This window comes from Elgaria multicarinata, chromosome 9 (genome assembly GCF_023053635.1).
Source record: "Elgaria multicarinata webbii isolate HBS135686 ecotype San Diego chromosome 9, rElgMul1.1.pri, whole genome shotgun sequence".
Lineage (NCBI taxonomy): Eukaryota > Metazoa > Chordata > Lepidosauria > Squamata > Anguidae > Elgaria > Elgaria multicarinata.
In genome coordinates this window covers 63561489-63586915 of record NC_086179.1, presented here as the reverse complement: position 1 = coordinate 63586915, position 25427 = coordinate 63561489, and the positions used below count along the sequence as shown (strand labels likewise).

Sequence of the window (25427 nt, the reverse complement as noted above, 5' to 3'; positions counted from 1 at the left end):
GTATATAAATGTTGTAAATAAATAAATATATAAATAAAGGTTTAACAGCTCTTGTTTATTCAGGGTTCTCAGCCATTTATCTGGAGCGATCTTTCTATCCCCTTCGCTCCAAAGCTGTTTGTTAAGAAGGGTAGGAGCAGTAGATTATAAAGAAGAACTGGTTAGGGCCAATGCTGGTATATATCAGTTAAGACAAGATGGATGTATAATTCGTGGGGTGATTTGGCTGTTCCATGCGGTGGCATTCAACGTGTTCTGGATGGGGTCACATTTCCCATAAAGGATGAAATTCTCAACGAGTGGGTGGGTGTGCATGTGTGCTTTTGGCTGTGTTTTGAACTGATTTAAAATATGGCTGCTAGATTGTTGGAATGGAACATACAGTTTTCAAATAACATAATTGGTTGAACATAATTCAAACTACTGTTATCTACTTTTAACACCCTATATGGATTGGGACCACATACTCCCACAAGAACCTGGTCAAATGCTAAGTCCTTTCAAAAGTTAGGGCAGGTGATGACCTGAGGAAAGGCTTCCTCCATTTTGTTGGTCTATCTGAGGAAAGCTTCCTAAAGGTAAATGCTTCTTTATTTACTCAAGAATTTTTGAATGGCCTGGTTCAGCAGCATGGTTTAGCGTGTTGTCTGAACCAGGCCAATGTTTCTTGTTTTATCCTGCTTTGCTGCTCTTATATTGTTTTAATTATTGTTTCTAAGATGCCCTGGGAATTGTAGAACTGAAGGGGTGGGGTATGTTTTTTTTAATACATAAATAATATGGTTCAAATATATCTTCAGGATTCTGTTTCCAAGGAAGTGTTCTTAGTACTGCAGTTTTTTATCCCCATGTAAGGCCAAAGAGGGGAGTAGAAAGACAGCTGGGATGTGTTAAAAAAAAAAAGCAGTAGAATTTAGACTTACAAAATAAAGGAAGAAATCAGAAATTACCCTGATGGCCTCTCATGATGAGATGGTGTTGACAGCAATTGTGTGAAAGGAAGAGGATTTGAGAGGGATGTTTATTTTGGGGAGTGTTGTATTCAAGAGGACAAAGAACTATTCAAGTTGAGGTTTTTTGAGAGAGAGTCTGTGATTTTGGCTTGTCGGGAATTGACAAGTAGATTTGTAAGTCATCGTCGTAGACAGGATAGCACAATCTATTACACTGGATGTGATTTCCCCAAAATAGAGTATAAAAACGAACACAACTCTTACACTTCACTGTCATCATGGAACTATTATCTTTTATCTTTTTGACAGTTGGCCTTTTTCTAATACTTTCCTTAGCTAATATTTACATCCAAATACTTGCCAGACCCATTGGTGTGAATATGATCCTTAATTCACACCTAGTTCCTGAGGCTTTTTCAGTGGCTATGTTTAGAACTAAAAAAAATAATAATAACCACATATTTGTGAATTATAAATAAAGCACTTCCAATGTTTTGGGGGTAATATCTGGATTCACTGACATACTCTTCCAATGTCAATTTATTTAATTGGGAGTTACATATTAATGGATATGAAATAACTTATTTACCTGCTGCTATTTTTTTATGACTTATGTCAATCTTCCCAAACCTGGTGACCTCCAGATGTTTTGAACTAGAACTCCCAGCATTCGTGACCATTGGCCATACTGGCTGGGGCTGATGGGAGTTGAAGTCCAAAGCATCTGGAGGTCACTAGGTTTGTAATGCATATGGAAATAAAGAAAGAAAGACGCTAGTAAAATTTGGCCAGGTTATCAAGCAGCCATTCATTAAGAGATAATTTAATGACATTTTATTGAATGGATTTTTTCTCCCAACAGAACTGATCCTTAATGCGTTATTTTCCACATAAGGTTTAAGCACTGATGGAATATTAATGCTATGTCAGTTTTATTTCAGTTTGATTGACATGGCTCTGCCCCCCAAAAACAATTGTCAGGAAGTCAAAGGTGACTTTTAGTGGAGATGTAGGAATGTGAGTAACATTTGGAAGATAGTGACTAGAGCCCAGTTATCTAATACATAACAATCTAGTTACCGATGTCTCGCTCTGAAGTCTATCTAGAATGCAACAAAGACGCTCCTGAAGTTGCATATTGCAAAGGAAGAATGACAGTGGTAGGCTAGCAATTATTCATGGAGTTTGTCCATCATTATGGATCTGCTCACTGAGAAATCCCTGATCAGCAATCCCAGGATTTTACGAGTTTACTTATATCTTTAAGTTTCTATCCTTCCTTTGTGCCAAAAATGGTTTGAAAACTTGTGCTGTATATTTCTTTGGCCATCCTCAATTGCAAAATTGTTTGCAGTCTATATCTCATTTATCCTAACAGACCCCTGTGAGGTAAGTGGTGGTTATTTTCCATAACAAAATATTTTTTTTGTGAACCGCCCAGAGAGCTTCGGCTATCGGGTGGTATAAAAATGTAATAAATAAATAAATGTAATAAATAAATAAAATAAAAATGAGCTTCTGAGTTAGATGTGGTCCCTACATGGCTTGGGACCACAATACCTGATGGAACGCCTCTCCCGACATGAACCTACCCGTACACTGCGCTCAACATCTAAGGTCCTCCTCCGAGTGCCTACTCCAAGGGAAGCTCGGAGGATGGCAACAAGGGAGAGGGCCTTTTCAGTGGTGGCCCCCCGACTGTGGAATGATCTCCCTGATGAGGCTCGCCTGGCGCCAACATTGTTATCTTTTCGGCGCCAGGTCAAGACTTTTCTCTTCTCCCAGGCATTTTTAACAGCATTTTAACAGCATTTAACAACGTTAAGTTTGTTTTTAATGGACCCCACAATTGTTGTTTTTAAATGGATACTGTTGTTTTTATACTGTTTTTATGTGTGTGTGTGTGTGTGTGTGTGTGTTTAAATTGTATACTTTTAATGTTTACTATTTTTAAATGTTGTGTGTGTGTGTGTGTTTTTAAATTGTATACTTTTAATGTTTACTATTTTTAAATGTTGTAAACCGCCCAGAGAGCTTCGGCTGTGGGGCGGTATATAAATGTAATTAAATAAATAAATAAATAAATTAGATCCCAAGGCCATTAGAATTGCTTTATGGATTTGAACCCAAGTCTCTAAGGCTTATTTCACTAAGTGTTAACACTTGGCCAGGTTATCAGAAGCCCTGTTCAGGTGCTCTGTACTTAAGGCAACTCCTGTGGAATGGAGCACTCTAGCCCCACCCATCTTCTTTCATTGTCCTCAACTTGTAAAAGGCAACTGTCTGAAGAACATACATTTTCCAGCTCTTGCTCACATAGAGACCCTGCACAGATACAGGAGGCTTTCTTCTTTACAGTTGGGGGCGACAAAACGCGATGAAGGAGTAGGGCAGGGCTGGAGAACTCCCGTCCTCATGTTTTGCCTTATTCAGCAACAGAATAGGGCTAGAATGTTCTCTGAATCAGTAAATCTAGTTTCTGTGAATCTAATTTATTTTAGTTGGAACGCATTTGAGTAAAAGCAGACAACTGCAAAGTTGTGTTTCTTCTTGCAGTTTGTTTTTGAATGTTCCATTTTTCAGTGAATGAAATTTAAATACAAATCGTTATTCTTGTGCTATGGTGATTTTACATTAAATATGTTGCTTTGCCATTCATTGTCTGTCTTTCCCTTGTCTATTCTTTCAAATATGTGCTCGAAAAAGCATTTCATTTTCCTGTTACTATGGAAACAAGGAACCATATTACAAACTGAGCATATGCCTCCATGTCAAGATGAGAGATGTTGGGTGGAACAGTATGATTATGAATTCCGTCTCTCCAGTTTTCTCCACATCCAGCATGTTAGGTCTACAATAGTTTCTGGTGGTACAGAGAAATGTTGATGCGTTGTGGAGACAAATCCTCTCCTTCATGTTAAATTCCAAAGTAGGGATGCATAGCTTGAGAGCCATTCTGCTGTTACCTCAGTTTATGAGAGCCCCTGCAGGAGTTTTTTTCTTCATGCCTCTTTGGTAATGGGAGAATTCTGGGATAAATTAGTATACTCACAGAACTGACATAATTAGTACAAGCTATGTTCAAGTTTTTTGCCACCTAGTAGCCAAAAGACAAATTTGTTTAATAGTAATATTTAATATTTGTATGGAACAAGTGTTTGAAGTGTTTCAGATACATTATCTAATGCTGAGAGAGAATGGCTTGTCTAATGCCATTTAGGGGGTCCACAGCAGAGGTTAGATTCAAATTGGGGATTTTCTGATTTGACGCTTAGTCTCTTAGCCACTGTGCCAAGTCTGAGCATGCTGTAGTGCCCAGGCTGCTTTTCCATGATGTATGTTAGGCTGAGGCCCAGTTATTACTTGGCATTGTTGGCATAACCTCCATATGTTCATAACAAGCTGAGTACTCTTGGAACTATTGAGAAGATATGAAATCTCAATTTCCCCCCCTGCATACTGTGGTCTATGTTGTATAAACATTTTGAGGAACGTGTGTGTGTTGATTGCAGTGTTGGGCAACACTAAACTCCAGATGTTTAGTCCCACAACTCCTATCAGCCTTATCCAACAGAGCCACTGGTGGGGGGATGATAGGTGTTGTAGGCCAAAACATCTGGAGGGCCACAAGTCTCCCCCACCCCGGGTTTAATGGCTTCCTGTGTTCTTCTGACTCACCTCCTCGCCTCTTAAAATTATTATTCCTATTCCAAATCTTCCTTTTAATATACTGATGAACAAAAGGCAATCTATTAAATGTTGCATAAAGGTCATTGTTAGAGAAGAAGATTAAAGACATTTAAAAGTCTTTAAATGACAGAGGAGAGAGTCCGAAGAATTCTTCAGCCTGACATGGGGCTCATCTACACCAAGCAGGATATTCCACTATGAAAGCATTATATAAAAGGCAGGAGCCACACTATGGCTTTATAATGGTACTGAAGTGCACTGACAACTGTTGAGGCCCATTCAGACATACCATATACCGCTTTCATACCACTTTCATAGTGTTATACACTGCTTGGTGTAGATGTCTCATGGGCCCCAATAGTTGTCAGTGCGCTTCAGTACCACTATAAAGCAGTAGTGTAGATCCTGCAGTGCACTTCAATACTGCTACAAAGCAGAGGTGTGACTCCTGCCTTTTATATACCTCTTTCATACCACTTTCACAGTGGAATATCCTGCTTGGGGTAGATGAGCCCAAGGGCTCTTTCTCCTCTCCCATCCCCCTTTCTGGCATACTTGGGGACTTCTGCTTCTGGTAGGCCTCACCCATAAGAAAAAGCCACTCCTGGATCAGTAGCATTGATCTGAGCACTCTGGTGGCCACAATCATCTATGGAGGAGGTGTTCACCTCTACTTCGACAGTAGCCCTTTTTGGCCCCTTCAGACGGCCAAAACAGACATTAGTTTAAATCTGTATGTAGTTTAAATCTGTATGCAATTTGGGGGGTGGGTGGGTCATTTTTACTCTAGAGTAGGTACAGGGCCCTGATCTGAAACAGGTCTCTAGTGTTGATGGTAAAGGGGCTTTTAATATCTGGATTGATTGGGGCCCTTGTGCCTACTCTAGTGCAAAAATATAAAAACAGCTGCTAGATATGGATTTAAAGTAATGTCTACCTTAGCCTAGAATGTACAGCAGTTTGTGTGGTTTGGATTTGCCTGGCCTGAGTAGATCAAATTAGATAGATGAAAGTGGTGTGGTATCTGAACATGTTTTATTTTCCCTCAGGCAAGCATGGTTTTCAAAATAGAGAAGAGAGATTTGTGTCTTAGTACTGTAATATGATAGGATGATAAGGAGATTTCTTTATTGCCTGTGTGGACTTTCTCTTATTAAACTGACAGAAAGACAGCAATATTTTTCTTGGGGCCCCATACTGAATATTTGTAAATAAATGAGCTTGTCCTGACATTAATACCATTCCTGGATTTACTTAGTGGTATAAAACCATTCTTGTGTTTATGGAGATAAAGCTAAATTATATTATCAGTGGCACTTTTATGTTGTGTAAATTTTCTCATGTTCAGTGACGTGCATTCTTTAATGCAATATGGATTTGCACCTAGATTTCAAAATGAGTTACCATCCATTAAAGTTTAGATTTCTGAGAATGGCCAACTGCAGTGGATTGAGTATCTGACAACATGAAAGGAATTAAACTTTTTAATTTATTCTAAAATTTAGATTTATCTCCCATTCTTCCTCAAATTAGTACAAGCAACTGAGCGTTTAAAATCCAAAAACACACAAAATCTATTAAGATAAATGTCCCAATGTGCTGCTACCATAGAGGAGACACTTATTTAACTGGGAAGAGGGTTTGACTGCTGCTTGCTGGCGTTGTTGGCAAGTGAATTTTTGTTGAGTTACTTCAAATTTCAGTAACATTAACTCATTCATTTAAGCTTTACAGGAGTAAGTTTGAAAGTAAATAGACTAAACAGATCACTCTGCACTACAACAGATGGACAACTTTAATAAGAGATCAAACAAAAAGGTCTCATGTTGATTCTGGAGGGATTTCAGGCTCTGGAAAATCTCCAGAGAAAGAGCCTTCCAAAAATTATGGAGCCATATGTCCCTGGCTGTAAGCAGTGTGCTTGTGATGCTGTCTGACAGGGAAGGCCCTGCTCTGCCTGGGAACTTAAATTGCCCATCCATAATTCCTGTCTACTTGTCACTCAGCTGGAACCAGATGAGAATGGCAGGCCTGGCTTACTTAGGGCCTGTTCAGTTTATAGGAGCAAGAGGTAATTGGGCTTCTTACCCATGCTAGGATCAGAAGCAACTAAGCATACATCACACACTTTATATAAGAAGGCTCAGTTCCTGCTAGTCTTTGTTTCATATAACACTGAAAACAAGGCGTTCACCCCAGCTTCAGGCCAACCTTGAGTCCCTGCTTTGTACTTCTAGATCTAGAGACTAAGGGCTAGGCTACTTCCTACCAGCTGGTTATGGGTGCAATCCTATGCATGTTCAGATAGAAAAAGTCCTACAATTCCCAGCAATCCCCAGACAGCACAGCTGGTTGGGGAATGCTGGTAGTTGTAGGACTGTTTTCTGTCTAAACATGCATAGGAGTACACCCGAAGACTGTGATGCTGACTTATTACATCAGTTACAAAGCATTATACACATTATTATTTTGTGCTTGTGGCATCCAGAGAAGGATTAGAACCATCCTTGTGCACCTAGAAAGTGATGCTTGATTTGCACACATGTAGATTTCATAATTAACCCAATATGAACCTCTGTTCCAGTCTCTCTCTGGAATTTTTCACAGCTCATCATTTCTGCTTGTAGTTACTGCCTGCAATTCATCCAACGGAGAATATATATATTAGGCTTCTCAGGGACTAAAAGTTCTAGGGGTAAGAAACAGTCTTGCAAAGACTTGTAGTGAGCCCCAGGAGCCTGACATAGCTCTTCTCTCCATGAGAACATATTGACACGGCTGAAGTTAAATACAAAGGTGTGTGTACTGCTCCACAATCTCTTTAATTTCAAGGTTTGCTTCAAAGGGACATGCAATCTGGTTCTGTGCATGCTTATGCAGAAGTAAGCTCCTTTGGTTCATTGAGACTTCCAGATAAGTATGAATAGGATTTTAGCCTTAGGTGCGCAGAGCTGCTTGTGGTTTTGCACTGCAGTACAACTTCTTTTAGCAAAATTGAAATAAATATTTCAGGACTCTGTGTCATCAGTCTGGTTAAAAACCTGTGTCCTTATGGCACTCAGACATGTGCACTTGTACACACACAGACACACACACTAATGTGCCATGACATAATTTAATTGTGGGTTTTAATGGTATAAAAAGCATAGATTGTTTTACACAAAAGTACCTCCCTTTACTTTAACTAATGCTCTTCATATGGTTCCTTTTATGCTAATATCAGTAGGACTGAAATCACGTTTTAATATCTCTTTTTATTGAACTTTATGATTTCAGCTGAGATAAGCAAACATTGAAGCATAATGGAATCCTTATTAAGAAAGAAACATAAATACAGAGGTTTTGTTTTTTTAAACTGCGTCTTGCAGAAACTAGATTTTATAATGCCAAGTTCTCCTTTCTGTTCATGAATGCATTGCTTTAAGAGAGAATACTATCTTCTCTTTCTCTGATTTTCTTTAATAAATAGCTACATTTTAACAATACACAGGAAGTCATTTAGACTGGTAAAAGCAGTGTGATGTTATATTAAATAAAGTGCTCTGTAGTTCTTTAAACAATCAAATCGGTGTTCTTCAGTATATGAATGGCAGATTGTATTTCTGGTGATCTGCTCAAGATATATAATTTGACAGTGATAGGACATACACTCTGGAACACAGTATGGCTTTAACAACTGGGACACATGACTCTCCCCCCCCCCAAATAAATAAGCATCTGTTGGCATCTGTATTCTTCATAGCACACATACACTCATTCCAGTTGTTCTGTCTATTTTCAAAAAGCATTCTGGATGATCCGATTCACTGAATATCTCTTGGGCAAACCTATAAAAAGAGCATCCCAGTCTTTAGAAGTCATACAGCTATTTTTAGCAGTGATGGATAATTATAGAGGTGGATGAACAATTCACAATGAATAATGTATTTGTGAATTTAGCTCTCTTTTTTTGTTTGTGAATTATTTAGAAACCATTAACGTTTGGGGTTTTTTGTTTTTTGTTGTTGCATATGTATAATTCATAATTCTTTAGCAATTCTAAAAAGTGGCAGTGCTTAACTTCATTGGAAACCCCTATCACAGGTCACTGAAATATCCAGGAGAATTAGCTGGATTGCAATTTCCATGTTTTTTTCCCACACAAGTATCCATCAAGGTAGACAAAGCTGTTTTAGTGCCAAAGGCCAGTTTGGAAAATTGATTGAAATGGAGCCAGATAATCAGTGCCATCCAAGAGCAGGGGCAGGCAACATTTTTTGGGTTGTGGGCACATTTGGCAATTTGAGAAACTGTTGTAGGCACCACCACAAAATGGCTGCCAATTTGTCTTTCCTTGGGTCAATTTTTAGATTGTATTCTTCTCAGGGCCTGCACTTTTTTTTTTACGATGTTACTCTTTAAAGTGCCGTGCAGACTGTTGGTGCTATATAAGTAATATGACTACTACTAAGAAATACTCATTTGTGTTAGTTCTTTGAATGAGATTCATAGAATTGTCATTGGGGTGTTGCTTTGTAACTCGTTCGAGGGGTTTTGTTTTTGTTTGTTTAGGGTTTTTTTCTTTCCACCAACTCAATATGGAATTTATTTTGTTTTAAGATAAAGTTAAAAATAGGTGCAAGAAAAAGAAAAGAGAAAGACAGATAATAACACAAAAGGATTACTAAAGAAATAAAAAAAATCACTGATCATAATCATTAGTATTTCATGGATATACCTGCAGAATATCTAGATTAAAACAGCTCAAGAAGATGTTCACTGTCTAATGAAAGACTGGATATGTAAATTATATAACATAAATAAGGTATGTGTGTTCAGAAAAAAGATATGATTTCAATTTGATCAGAAGCCTGAAAGGCTACTATGTAGGAAATAAACTATGGTTTATTTTTAAAATTAGGATTCCTTGCTTGTTCTGCATTCAGAAACTGGATCCTCCAGTCTCTGCTAGAAATAGGCAGTGGATCATCTTGTAACAAGTATACTGCCCATAGGTTATAGCTGTTAAATTCCTCCAAATAATGAGGAATTTTATTTCCAGGAGAGATGGAAATAGACTGAAAAGACATGTATGCCTTAGCCATAAATCTCCTACCTTCTTTGTCAAGTGTCGGGTAATCAGTTATTTCCTTTGACATTTTTTCCCTTGAAATTCCAAGCTTAAAGCTGAGGAAAGCTTAGTAGATTAGTACTAGCTGAATTAGTTCTTGGTGAATTAGTTCTTGATTCCAATAGTGCTAGTATATACTATGCCAGACAGAAAGCAGCTTAGAAAGCAATAAACTATTGCTCTTAGAGATAAAGTGTAGTGTTTTATGGTACTTTAAAAGTATTGAACAGATCCACTAGACCTTCATGGGTATTTACTTTTGCATTACACACCTGGAAAGTGTAGCTTTTGTATCTGCTGCGAAAACTGAAACGTCTGTCTCTGATGTTTAAAATTTTGGCCGGGGATCAATCACACATATCTGTTGCTTTGCCCTTGGCCCCTTCAAGGAGGCCCAAATGATAGTATAATCCATCAAGAAAACATTAGCGATGGTTGTCATTGTTAACCTGTCATGAGCTGCTGACATAAATAGCTCAAGCATACAGAATAGCCTTGATGAAGGAAACAAATTATCTTTTTACAGAGTCTGGGGAAAAAAAACCACGCCAATATTTTGGTTTAGAATCCTTCTTTGGGTGAAGCTGAAATTAGCTTTAACAAAAATGTACCAATAAATATAACATGTCAATGATTAAACTGAATGTTTGATGTATTAAGAGCTGCTAAATTTGAATGGGAATGCTGAAAAAAGACAGTTGGTAAAATGTACAAAATCAACCAAGAGCACACCTGAGCCCTGTTCTGATTAATGAAAAATGCATCTCAGGATAAAATATGGTCCTTCAGGGAAGAATTGTAGCTCAGTTTCACTAAAAGCAGTCCAGATATCCATATATTTATCCATTCTCGAATGGTGCCTATATACCACCTGTTCAGATCTTGTAATACTTTAGAACATGTTGAGTCCGTGTAATCCAGCTCTTTCCTTTGTTATTAACTCACCTTTAAGCTGATAAGACTTAAGACTTAAAATTGTAAGCCAAACTCTTTCTCCTGTTTCTTATATTTAGGGAATAGAAACTTTATCGATATATTTTCTTAGGGGACCTGCTATCAGGTCCCCTAAGTTTGCAAACACAATGAATAATGTGGACCCAAAGTGTCAAAATCATTTTTTTAAGGTCTATGCTTCAAAAGAAGGTCTTAAGCAAGATGTCCCATAATCAGATGTATGCTGCATAAACAAAGAACCCGTTGTACTGCTCTAATTCACACCTTAATGGACAATAGGAGGCAATTGACAAAGCTGCAAGTTATATCTTACACACTTGAAAATGAAATTCTCTTTGAAAGTTTCCAGAATAGCTGATGTCAAGCAAATAACTTTTCTGATGCACTTTATCTTTCCACTTCTGTGCATTTTTTTGTATTGTTTGTACAAGTGCTTAGTTTTCTGCTGCGGATAATTTTTTTATTGTTGCTAGTTTTATTTTATCTGTTTATTTGGTAATGTAGTGGAGATTTTAATCTAGGCAATGTTCAGGTTTTAGTGTTTTATGATTTTAGATTTGGTAAACAACTCAGACAACTATGTTGAGTGATTGGGATACAAGTATTGAAAATAAATAATTAAATATTTTTAATGTGAAAATGAGATGGTGTTCTCACTAATTTGCAAGATTATTGGTGGGCGCACTGAATAGTTGAAAATAATATGCAGAAGTAAGCCCTTTCCACTGGACTGCAGGGTAAGACTTATCACTCATTTGCAATGCTTTGGCTATGTGGCAAAATTCTTTGGGCATTTAAGATATATCTAATTGTTGTTAGTAGCAATGGCAGTGAATGCCATATTTCAGAGAAAATGTACAACCAAAATATTTTAAAACTGAGAAGTACAGAGTGTGTAAATCGTATGGGCATATGTACCATGTGTTTCTTCTCGTCTTGTAGTAGGGAATGAGTGTGTTTACTTAACATTTGGTGACATTTAGAAATGGATTGACTGGTTTAAATTATTCTGCGTATCACAGCCTCTATTTTTGTGCCAGATAATAAGGTATGACAATGTAGGCCTCTACGTTCCTCATGGTATTTGTTTTCTTACAGGGAAGAAACTGAAGAGCACAACCCCTTTATTACAGGCCTGATTATGTGGAGTTTAAAATAATCTGAACATGACAAAGACTAGGTAGCTGATGAATATAAAAATAATGAGTTTGGAACATTATTATGGAATGCTAGTCACTTTATTTTTATATTATAAGAATTATGATGCAGAGATCTGTTGCATAAACAGAATTATCTGCAAGTGGGGTAAATGTTGCTAGAAATGTTTTTGGCTCAGGACAGACAATTGTTTGAACTGGTAACATCGTTTTGTTATTTCTTCATGCTGTATGATTTCTCTTGTTTAGCGGATTGCACATTGAAAGCTTGCGTTGTGGGAATGTGGAGTGTGGGAAATAACGAGGTGGACACAAGATTGAGATTTAATAGGGCCACATTTAATAGGGCCACGTATAAAGGGAAATCCTAAGTGGGCATCTAATCTGGCTTCATGCCGTTGTTTAATCGGGTGAGGCATTCATGGCCTTAGCACGCTGCATGTGAAGTCTGATTCTGGTAAAAGCAGGTGAGAGTCAAGTGGGCCAGAAGCAGAAGACAGACTCGAAAGACAGGTCGTGTACCAGATTGCAGGTTCCCCTCCACCAATGCTCTTTGATAAGGCTTGCCTGTCCATTAATAACTGTGCTCTACCAAGTGTGTGTGTGTGTGTGTGTGTGTGTGTGTGTGTTTAAACCAGCATTACACCACTGGTCATGATTACACTCACAGGCAAAAAGAACTGTGCAAATTGGCTTCATTTATGGAATTTTTTGATCACCTTATTTTGATAAGCAGATGAACATGGTGATGTGTAACATAAATATGTTTTATCTACTTTCTGAAGTTGATGGAGACATTGATAAACAAGCAGATTGTGAATACTATCGGATCAAATCTATTTTTGTTTACCCCGAGTCGATTTTTGTTTACAGTGAACCATCATGTTGCTTCTGTGTTACAGATTAGTTTCTAAAAGTGAATAAGAACTTCAGAAAACAGGTATTTACTTCCTGGATACTCTGTCTAATGTTCGCTGGGTTTATCTCAACACCATTGATTTAAATTTCATGTTTTGATGTAGTGAATTGCTAAGCTAAGTTTTAATTGCCCAAAGATCACTAGCAATGTAATATTATTCAATGATAGATTTTTTTAAAAATGCACCTGCCTGTTTAAGACCTGAGTTAAGGCTACACAGCAGGGTGGAGGAAAGGGAAGACTAAAATTTCCCTCCCCCCTCCCCCGCTAGTAATATGTAGTCTGTGTAGTAATATGTAGTCTCACCTTGTGAGGTCATATTCCATAACTAAAGGAATAGAAATCCTCTGTAATAGATTTTTTTCTCAAACCCTTGGAGTACTGAGGGCATTCTAGCTTCAGAGTGAAAGTGAGCATGCCTGTCATAACTTTGCCAGCAGTTGCTGCCATAGGCTTTCAAGGAGCAGAAAGACCTTAATCATGTTAGAACTACTGCTCAAAAGTTCATCAAACCAATGAAAGGCACAGCTCCTCAACAAACCCCAATGATGTACTTCAGTAGTTTTCAGAACCTGAAAGAAATATATTTTATGCTGAGCTGCAGCTTGTAGTTAAAAAGGACTAATGTGTCTATTTGTATCAGATCAGTTTGAAATTTTGCACAATTGTAAATTTCATCAGGTAAATCAGGGATGCCAAGTTTCAGCTTATTGGCTCAACAAGTTCATTTCAATAAGCAGTAGAATTTTGAGGCTTATAATGGTAGAGCCCCCCCTTTTTTTTTGCAACTCACCTTAACAAAAGGGGCACTCCTGTATCCCTTTAATTTATGACTAGGTCCCATTTAAAGCAATGGAACCTTAGTCAGTTTTTAGAACTTGTTTCATTGGAATCAGTGGGACTTATTAGTATCTGACTTTAGCTGCATTTATACATATTGATGTCCCCCAAAACCAGCAGCCTAGGGGACCTCAGCATCACATGCAAGTCCACCTCTGTCAACTCAGATAGGGAGACTGATGGGTGCACCAACAGAAACCCCAATCCGTCCCGCTGGCCAAACACAAGACGCAAACACTCCAGTCAGATGGACAGGGGGCCTGGAGAGAGAGAGGGAAAAAAAATTCTTAAAGTCACCTTGGATCTTGTTTAAGAGAAAGATGACCAGAATTACATTATTATTATTGTTGTTGTTATTATTATTATTATTATTGAATGTCTTAGACCCAAGATGACCTCCAACAAATTTATTCAAACATACAAAATATAAAATAGCTGAAAACAATTTAATTAAGGGTGAAATCCTGTGGAATTCATAGAATCATAGAATAGCAGAGTTGGAAGGGGCCTACAAGGCCATCGAGTCCAACTCCCTGCTCAATGCAGGAATCCACCCTGAATTGCCTCCAGTTAGAAAAATGAATTAATTAATTTGATTTGTACCCTACCTTCCTATCAAAAAATGGTGCTTATAGGCACAATTAAAATACAATAAAATATTACATTTATAGAACAAAAAAACCGAAACAAAAAATAGCACCCAACCCAGCAAGACCCACTTACAGTCATAAGAACATAAAAACTACCATGCTGGTTCAGGCCGAGGGTCCATCTAGTCCAGGCTCTGTTCATGCAGTTGTCAACCAGCTGTCGACCAGGGACCAAAAAAGCAGAACATAGTAGCAGCACCCTCTCACCTATGTTCCCCAGCAACTAGTGTACACAGGCTTACTGCCTCAAATACTGGAGGTAGCACATAGCCATCAGGGCTAGGAGCCATTGATAGCCTTCTCCTCCACAGGCTTTTTTGAATGAAGTGGTCTTTGCCTGCCAGTAGAATGACTGCACTGAGAGAGAATGAACCCAGGCTCCCTTGGAACCTTCATAGTATCCTGTGTTCTGCTGTATGGCTGTCCACAGGGCAGGAGGAGCAATGGAGGTGATTTTTTGCCTCTCAGTCCTCCTACCCACCCACATACATGCTTTCCCTCTAGACAGGCCTTTGCTAGGGAGAGGGACAGGGCTGAAGAGGCCAGAGGATCCCAGCTTGTCCCTCCCCTCCACCTACTGGACATCATCCGAGGTCACTTTTGCGACCTTGGAAAGCAGGCACCATAGTTCTGTCCTCGGTGGTTGTGAGCGGTGAGGAAAGAAATCTTAAGAGTCTCCCTTCTGAAATCATTGTAGTGTCTACAGCTTTAGAAGAGGGAATCTGAAAAAAATCCTATGTTCTCTGAAAGCATCAAAACATAATAAAACTACTAAAACATCAGTACAGATCATAACCAAAACAACTGATGCGTATATCTTGAAATGCCTGGGAGTGGAGGAAAGGCTTGACCTAGTGCTGAAAAGATGAAAATGTTGGTCCCAAGTGTGCCTCCCTAGGGAGACTGTTTCATAGTTGGATGGGAGGCACGCAAGGAGGTCCTCAGATGTTGATCGCAATCCATGGGTAGGTTCATACCTGGAGAGGTGCACCATCTGGTGGTGTAGTGGCTATGGTGTCAGATTGGGAGTCAGGAAATCTGGGTTCTAGTCTCCACTTGGCCATGGAAGCTCACTGGGTGACTTTGGGCGAGTCACAGACTCTTGACTCAGCCTGTCTCACAGGATTGTTCTTTTGAGGATAAAATGGAGAGGAGGAGGATTATGTATGCTGCCTTGGGTTCCTTCAAGGAAAAACGGCAGGTTATAAACGAAATAAATAAATAAAATCAGGTATTGTGGTTCCAAGCTGTATAAGGCTTTATAAGTCATATAATTCCTAGTCTACATAGCTTTAGCTAGTCTACACACAGCTTTTCCATAAACATTGAAATAGGTTAAAGAATGTGAAACAAACTGTATTTGCTAAATGTTTGGTGGAGTGTAATGTTAATATTACCCAGAGGGTTTCAATGTTTTTAAATATAACCTTAAAAATAATACCAAAGATGCTTGTCAATGCCGGTCTTATTCAATTTCTTATTTTAGAGTGTACAGTTAGGGAATTTGAAAGAACTTGGTGTGCTGAATAGCAGGAATCTAAGTTTATTAACAGCTGAATGTATTGCATAACCTGATGTGACTACAGATAACCATTGTGAGATTATGAGCTCAGTAACAATAATGTTGAATGAATCGAACTAGAACAGATTTTAATCTTCTGTTCTCTCTGTAATGTTCTACATTCTCATTCTGTATCTTTCTGTGGAAGGAACTTCTTTACTTTATTAAAACCTCAATATCTGCATTTATATTTGTAATGTTGGAAGCACAAAATTGAAACTTGTATGCTTGTGAGGGATATAAAGCCACGTTTTAATAGAGGGGCTGAATTGCTTCTTCCAAGAACCAATAAAATGGAAAAGCATTCATTATAAATGTAATAAAAACTTATGAGTCCCATTTTATTAAAACTACTACCCCACGTTTCTGATGGGTCTGGGTTACTTAAGGGAGAAGGTAGTGACACTTTATGTATTGTAATGTGTTTTATGTCTGATGTGAGGTGGACAGAAACAAGACTGGTGATTTTAGCACAATTCCTAATGGACCTTTTTAGAGTTTAAGATTACAGCTACCCAGCTAGCTTTCTGATGAGATCAGATGGTTTTCTATTTCTTAAATATTTGATGTATGGCGACGGTATTTAAAAAAATGTTTTGGAGAAACCCTACAGGTGTCTCAGAAATTTATCAAGGGTGGGAAAATTGCTGGGAATTTTTTTCCAAAAGACAGCTTGATTACAGTTACCAATTGTCAGCTGTAATACACGGGCACATAAGATTATCTGGTATGTTCTTCTAGGTCACATTCTCAGTTTACATTTAACAGGGTATGGTCTAAGAGCAGGGGTGTTGTACTTCAAGGCTGGCAAGTGCCCCGGTCAAGGCTCAGATAGTCCTAGGAATCACAAAGAGAGGAATCAGTCTAGTCCAGGGTCATACACAAGATTATAAGTATGGTTGGCAGGCAAAGGCAGAGGCAAATTCAAAGAGGTTCAGAGTTCAATCATAGAATCATAGAATAGCATAGTTGGAAGGTATCGAGTCCAACCCCCTGCTCAATGCAGGAATCCACCCTAAAGCATCCCTGACAGATGCTTGTCCAGCTGCCTCTTGAATGCCTCTAGTGTGGGAGAGCCCACAACCTCCCTAGGTAACTGATTCCATTGTTGTACTGCTCTAACAGTCAGGAAGTTTTTCCTGATGTCCAGCTGGAATCTGGCTTCTTTTAACTTGAGCCCGTTATTCCGTGTCCTGCACTCTGGGAGGATCGAGAAGAGATCCTGGCCCTCCTGTGTGTGACAACCTTTTAAGTATTTGAAGAGTGCTATCATGTCTCCCCTCAATCTCTCTTCTCCAGGCTAAACATGTTCTGTTGTTTCAGTCTCTCTTCATAGGTCTTTGTTTCCAGACCCCTGATCATCCTGGTTACCCTCCTCTGAACACGCTCCAGCTTGTCTGCGTCCTTCTTGAATTGTGGAGCCCAGAACTGGATGCAATATTCTAGATGAGGCCTAACCAGGGCCGAATAGAGAGGAACCAGTACCTCACGTGATTTGGAAGCTATACTTCTATTAATGCAGCCCAAAATAGCATTTGCCTTTCTTGCAGCCATATTGCACTGTTGGCTCATATTCAGCTTGCAATCTACAACAATTCCAAGATCCTTCTCGTTTGTAGTATTGCTGAGCCAAGTATTCCCCATCTTGTAACTGTGCATTTGGTTTCTATTTCCTAAATGTAGAACTTGGCATTTATCCCTATTAAATTTAATCCTGTTGTTTTCAGCCCAGCACTCCAGCCTATCAAGATCACGTTGAAGTTTGTTTCTGTCTTCCAGGGTATTAGCTATCCCACCCAATTTTGTGTCATCTGCAAATTTGATCAGCGTTCCCGTCATCCAAATCATTAATAAAAATGTTGAAGAGCACTGGGCCTAGGACTGAGCACTGCGGTACCCCACTCGTTGCCTCTCCCCAGTTTGAAAAGGTTCCATTGATAAGTACTCTTTGAGTCCGATTCTGTAGCCAACTGTGAATCCACCTAATAGTTGTTCCATCTAGCCCACTTTTAGCTAGTTTGTGTCATGTGGTACTTTGTCAAAAGCTTTGCTGAAGTTAAGATATATGACGTCCACAGCATTCCCACGGTCCACAAGGGAGGTTACCTTATCAAAAAATGAGATCGAATTTGTCTGACAGGACTTGTTCTTGACAAATCCATGTTGGCTTCTAGTGATCACCGCATTGATTTCAAGGTGTTTACAGATTGACTTCTTTATAATCTGCTCCAGAATTTTCCCAGGGATGGATGTCAGACTGACTGGTCTGTAGTTCCCAGGTTCCTCCTTTTTGCCCTTTTTGAAGATAGGGACGTTAGCCCTCCTCCAGTCGTCCGGCACCTCACCCGTCTTCCATGATTTTGCAAAGATAATAGACAAAGGTTCTGAGAGTTCTTCCGCTAGCTCCTTCATTACTCTTGGATGCAGTTCATCGGGCCCTGGAGATTTGAACTCATTCAAGGAAATTAGGTGTTCTTTGACCATTTGTTTATCAATCTCAAACTGTAATCCTGCCCCCTCAACTTCTGCTTCACTTTTTTCAGGGGGGTCATAGACCCGCTTTTGGGAGAAGACTGAGGCAAAGTAGGAATTGAGCACTTCAGCCTTTTCTTTGTCATCTGTTATCAATTTGCCATCCTCATTAAGCAGTTGAACCACCATTTCTTTCCTCTGTCTTTTACTACTCACATATCTGAAGAAAGCCTTTTTATTGCTTTTAGCATCCCTGGCTAATCTCAGCTCATTCTGAGCTTTAGCCTTCCTGATGCCATTTCGGCACTTCTGCGCCACTTGTCTGTACTTTTCTTTTGTAGCCTGGCCTTCCTTCCACTTCCTATATGTATCCCTTTTTGTTTTCAGGTCATCTCTAAGCTTTTTGTGGAGCCACATTGGTTTCCTCTGTTGTCTTCTATCTTTTCTTCTTGTTGGAATTGTTTGTAACTGTGCCTTTAAAATTTCCTTTTTTAAATACTCCCACCCATCCTGCACTCCTTTTCTCATTAGGCTCATTTGCCATGGGACCTTACTTATCATAGTTCTGAGTTTATTAAAATCAGCTTTCCTAAAATCCAGAGTACGTGTATGCCTACACTAAACTTTTGTCTCCTTCATAATCAAGAATTCAAGTATGACGTGGTCACTTTCCCCCAGAGTTCCCATAACTGCCACTTTATCCACTAAGTCATCCCTATTGGTCAATATCAAGTCAAGGATTGCCAATCCTCTAGTTCCTTCCCCCACTTTCTGTAGGAGAAAGTTATCACCCACACATGTGAGGAATTTCTTGGAAGGGCCGCTTTTGGCAGTATTGGTCTCCCAACAGATATCAGGGTAATTGAAGTCCCCCATCACTACTACATCACAGTTCCTTGAAACACTGGCAATTTGTTTCTCAAAAGTTTCATCTTCGTCTTCTCCTTGATTGTGTGGTCGGTAGTAGACTCCAATTATCATGTTCTTTTTATTCCTTGCCCCATTTATTTTATTCCAGATGCTCTCGATGGGGCTCCCAGTCTGATCCGCCTGTATTTCTGTGCAGGGATAGGTATTTTTAACATATAGTGCAACTCCACCTCCCTTTCTATTTCTTCTGTTCTTTTTGAACAAGTTATATCCTTCAATTGCTATATTCCAGTAATGGGAGTCATCCCACCAAGTTTCAGTTATACCTATCAAGTCGTATTTGCCTTCATGTAATAAGAGTTCAAGTTCGTTCTGTTTGTTTCCCATGCTCTGGGCATTAGTATATAGACATCGAAGACCATGTGTTTTATAGTCTGGCTTTGTTCCTACATTGTTGCGGACACTATTTTGGGGTACTATTGGAGCTGTTTTCTGTACTGTGGTGCCTTGGCCTTCATCTATTGTTGCCTTGAGGTTTACGTCTCCCGCCCCCGTAAGATTCAGTTTAAAGCCCTCCTGATCAAGTTCTTCATGCTGTGGCTGAACACATTCTTTCCAGCCCTTGTGAGGTGCAACCCATCCCTTGCCAGTCCATGTTCCAAGTAGCGTAGCCTGTGGTCCCAGAATCCAAAACTCTCACGTCGAGAGTCCACAGGAGTTAGTTTTACTGAGTGTCAAGGCTAGTCAGTGGGTGTCTGAGAGAGTGGTCCAAATGGGTAGCTGAGGGTCTAGGAATCTGCAAAGGTCCAGAACAGCAGGGCAAAGCATGAGGGTTAAGGCACTATTGTTGGCATCAGAGAGCTTGCTGAGGTTGTGCTGATTTATAGCTGGTCATTAATCAGCACAGTTGGCTAATTAGGTCAGCATGTTGCATTTAAGGGAAGCCCCACGTTGTGGTTTCCTTTTGCACTTTTGCTGCTTAAGTCTATGCCGTTCAGAGGGATGAATTCTCTCAGGCTTTGATTGCTGCATTTGTGGGAGTTCAGGAATGGCACTGGAGGGGGTCAGGTTGCTCTACTAATGGTTGCAGGGGAGGGCACTGGCTGGGATCCATTGTGCTGGCTCTCCCCCTCCTCCTCTTCTTCAATGAATCTATGACAAGGGGTGATCAACTGTGAGAAGTTCAGGGACCATTTTCACCCCCTGGATGCTCCCCCCATCCCACCAGATGGGTTCCAGTAGGTAAAAATTATAATTATAATTCTCGCTAACATTTGGCAACAAACCACTCCATAGTGCTCACGGGTTAAATTTATCTGGTTTGACCCTTTTAGCACTCCATTTATAAAAAAAATGTAGGGACAGCAGGGATCACATGCCTAAGAAAGCTGACCAGTGTCCCACAAGAGCTCCGTTTGTACCTTAGCAGATATCAGGAAACTTCTTCAATACACTGCTATTCTAAGGCAGATGTCCAGTGGTACTCTGGCAAACAAGCTAATGTTGAAAATCTTTTCTCAATACAGGAAGTTCAAAATGCATGCACAGATACATAGGGTCACTGAGTTTTAGGCTTTTCATTTTAAAAATGAAAACATACACCTTCCATAACTTGTACATTATCCTGTAAAATATATTTATTTATATTTATTCATTTATTTATTTATTGCACTTCTATACCGCTCCCATAGCCAGGGCTCTCTGGGCGGTTTACAGAAATTCTAAAATTGAGGTAAAAACAAGTATACAAAATTTAAAACTCTAAAACACAGAACATACACACATAAAGCATTAAAAACTGATTAAAAACTAAACATGTGGGTAATTAGGATGTGCCGCCATATGCCTGGGCAAAGAGGAAAGTCTTAACCTGGCGCCGGAAAGATAGCAGTGTTGGTGCCAGGCGAGCCTCATCAGGGAGATCATTCCACAGTCTGGGGGCCACCACCAAAAAGGCCCTATCCCTCGTTGCCACACTCCGAGCCTCTCTCGGAGTAGGCACCCGGAGGAGGACCTTAGATGTTGAACGTAGTGACCGGGTATATTCACGTCGGGAGAGGCATTCCGTCAGGTATTGTGGTCCCAAGCCGTGTAAGGCTTTATAGGTCAAAACCAGCACCTTGAATTGGGCTCGGAAACATACAGGCAGCCAGTGCAAGCGGACCAGAGCAGGTGTTATATGGTCAAACCTTCTGGTTCCCGAAATCAGTCTGGCCGCTGCATTTTGCACGAGCTGCAGCTTCCGAACCGTCTTCAAAGGCAGCCCTACGTAGAGCGCATTGCAGTAATCTAACTTGGAGGTTACCAGAGCATGGACAACTGAAGCCAGGTTATCCCTATCTAGATAGGGGCATAGCTGGGCCACCAACCGGAAGACTCCTTCAAACAAGACCACATAGTTGTCACTTGATCCTTTTAGGACTCTTTCTTTTTCCATTTATTCTCTTCTTGTGCTGCATTAATTATATTGTTGACCTTTGGACAGTTAGTAAGATTTTTTTCATCCATCCTAGAATATATAAAGTTGTTTTAATTACAAGACCATTTGCTTGATTGTCTTATTTTGTTATGAAGAAATAGTGGATGTTATGGGGAGTATAAAGAAATGATGTTTCAGTATCATCAGATAAGACATATTATTCTCTTGTTTATGAAGTATAATAGCTTGTGAGAAGGGTCCTTTTGAGTGTATAGAGTTGGGTAGTAGAAATGAACAGATGAATAAGTTTTATCTCTGGTTGTCTAATCTAAGGTCAACCCAGTTGTTTTATGAGAAAATGGGAAAAGGTCTTTGTCAATAAATATTAGTAATATGATTGACTTGGTTCTGGAGAAATAGATTCCTGGATTGCTATCTGATGATCTGAAAGGGAATATTTAGAAGACAAAATACCAGGGGTACCTCACCCCTTATAGACTGAACTGCATTTATAATGAAGCACAGTATTTGGATTGGTTCTGTAAGGCAACACATCAGTTTCCAACAAACCTTCTAGACAAGTCCCTTAAGACAAAAATTCTGCCATACAGTATTGACCTCGATTGTTTATATGACAGGTTATGTAATCCTGCAAGACGCTAGTATTGTACTGTAGTGTTCTCTTGAAATGTTGTGGGGGAAATGGATTAAGAGATCAGGTCAAATTTTCTAACAGCTGTAAAAATGTGTATTGTAACCAATTGGAGTGGTTCCATCAATATCAGGGTGGTATTTCTGAATATGGACTATCACTAAATTAACATATTATAAAGAGACTAAGATATTATAAAAATACTAGGTTTGGATGGCAAAATAATATGCTTATTGAAAAATGAACACGGTTTGTCACATTGTGGAGTAGCACCTTTTACATTAGTGGTCTATCTATATTGTTCTTCTGCTTTGCAAATATCTATCTATCTATCTATCTATCTATCTATCTATCTATCTATCTATCCACATAGCTTTTCAGATGGTTTATATTTATTTTTCCTTGCATTTCTTTGTGTTGGTCTTAGTTTTATACTTGGCATGTGAAAACTGTCAAGAGAAATCAATGCTGGCATCAAATCAAAGTCTGTAAAATCTGGTGTCTAATCAAATCACACCTGGCATCAATCAAATCGGCTCCAAGAGTAGCATATTCTACTTTAGTAGTTTAATAAAGGACAGAAGTGCAGATGATGACGTGTTGCACTGCATCTGAGTATAAAGGAAATTCCAACTATCTCTTGCTGGTAAAATAAAAAAATAGTAGATTTCACCCCATATATCCTTCGGTATTGTAGTTAGTTTTATGTAACAGTTGTCTGGTCTCCTGAGAAGCAAAAGGATAACGTGGACAGAATTTCATAATAAGTTGATTTCAGCCCACCAGTTTTCCAGACATGTGTTAGAATCTACACAGAACTGGGTTCTATGCGTGGCTTACATGTTAGATTATGACATGAGCTTTGCTGAAATTGTAGTCACTGTAAAACACATCTCAGTTTTTGATTCATTACATTGCAAAAGGATCACACCCCTCAGATACAGTAATAATCACCACAAGGCGAGTATGATGCTCCTTGAATCTGCACAGTTTCAAAAATTTGAACAAAGATAACTCAACTAATACCAAAATGACCTGGCTGTTTCTCATCAACGTGCTTTTTATTTTGCTGCTATGGGTTAAAGAAAGTTTATGAAACATGTTTCTCTCTAATCCTTGTTCATTGGAAATTGACATCACCTTGCAGAGTGTACTACCTTCAGAATACACATGGAACAAATGCCCCCAGGCAAAAGTTCCTTTCCATGTGGGTTTTCCCTACAAGTGCCATAGTAATAAATATTTAGTATATATTTATATGTTGCTATTCTCTAGCAGACTGTACCCAAAGCAGCTCACAATAAACACTGACTTATCAAAAGACAGCATAAGAAAGAAAGAAAGAAAGAACCACAATATATTAAGAAGCCTATCAATAATAAATTCAAGTATAAACATTCAATAAATATTTCTTTAAGAAATTGACATTGCGAAGAAAGAAATACTGAGCAAAATAAAAATTTAGCAAGCCAAATAAAGATACTTCATACTAATATTGCTGATCTTACTGTACCCCAAGGATCCTCAGCAGTTTGGCTACATACATTTCAGAGGGGGTGGAGAGTTCTCACTAGGCCAGCTGTCTCACAGATGGTTCCCATATCTTTTCTCTGGAGGAGGCTAGGAGGTAAGAGGAAGGAGCTGGGAGCAGCCAAGATAGCAAGTCCTCTTCCACAGATATTCTGACTGCTAGTGCTGGTCTTGCTTGGATTTCAAATGCTAATTAGCTGGAGAGAACTAGAGAGCTTGAAGCTTTTGCCTAATGAGCACATACCAGTTAATATGGGTTATTTTATGGGGAAAAGAACGGAGGAAACATATTCATAGCCAATACTGTGGCTCAGCTTCCATGTTTGCATGTAAAGCCATCACAACAATATTTTTCCTAGTCTCTCTCACTTGGTGAATATTTCTTTAAAACATGCCTCTATGTGGTGACAGCTGGTATTTACCATGACAAGAGAAGTAATAGGTTCCTAGACTGTGGTGAACCCCAACTGCAAATTCAATTACATAAGGAAATGATTTGCTTGTTGGATATTAGTTAGGGTTGCCATGTTTCATCAGCATTCTCATTATCATTTAGGTTCCTGAGTCAGGCAAAATATTATGTCATGTCATACCCCCAATTCTCTAGAGATGGCTCCAAATAAGCTCTCTTATCTAATATTATGATTGCCATTCAGATTTTATACAGTGTTAAAACAGAAAAACTGGCTCTGCTTCCTGCATATTTATATAGAATTAGTCAATACAGGAAAAGGCTTATATGTTGTCTGATTATCTCTGTCTTTTAGCATTACTGTTTTCAAGTTCTTCCTTCTTAGGCCTATGACTGAAAAGCAAGACCCTTACTTTTCATGTGATTTATAACGAGCTCTGTTACCAGACTAATAGTTTCATAACATGCCTCAAACCATATGTTGATTCCAGAGACATTAATTGTGGTGATCTGGCGCTAGAGCAGGACTAGATGCTATGGTGCAGTTGGCCTGCAGAGAGAATATAGAGTACTTTGAGGTAGCTCGAAGGTGGACGCCATGGCAGGCTGTAGTTTAGTAAGAGGGGATAGAGCTATCAAAGTGTATGGATGGGTCTGCACCTCTTGCAATGGTAGCAATCTAAGGTGAAAGTTCCTCCAGGATAGCATCAGGCATATACATTGCATGAAGACGGTGCAATGAAAATCCAGAGCAGCTAATATGCTATTCATATTTATATGTAGGACATGTAGTTGTGGAGATTCAGTATCTTCCTGCATCCATTTCTTTGTCTGACATTTTTAATTGTTTCTTTTTACTTTTGTTATAAGGGAATCCTTTTTTCTATTTCTGTGCATACAGAGATTATTTCCACTTTGAGATAGGTAGCGAAATCATGGGATGTTCATGCAATAGTGAAACCATATCCACTGCAGTCAGTGAGTTCTTTATTTTAAAGCACATGCTCGTTGCTTTCGGTGAATGCATTATGACATTCCATATTGTAAATGCCTGGTGGGTTATGTCCAGTGGTTGCATAGGTGGAGTATCACTCACTCAGCTATTGGATACAGTCCAATGTCTTTATATTTGAATGGCTGTGTTCAGGGCCGGTGCTACCATAGAGGCCACTCAGGCGGCCGCCTAGAGCGCCAAGCTAAGAGGGACGCCGGGCATAGCGCAGCACTCACGTGTGTTG

General features: G+C 39.2%; 1 protein-coding gene across 1 annotated transcript in view; it reads left to right on the top strand.

Annotated features, from left to right (window-relative positions):
• IMMP2L (inner mitochondrial membrane peptidase subunit 2) overlaps positions 1-25427 on the top strand; it is a 575031-nt gene that overhangs the window by 146825 nt on the left and 402779 nt on the right. The window lies entirely within an intron of this gene.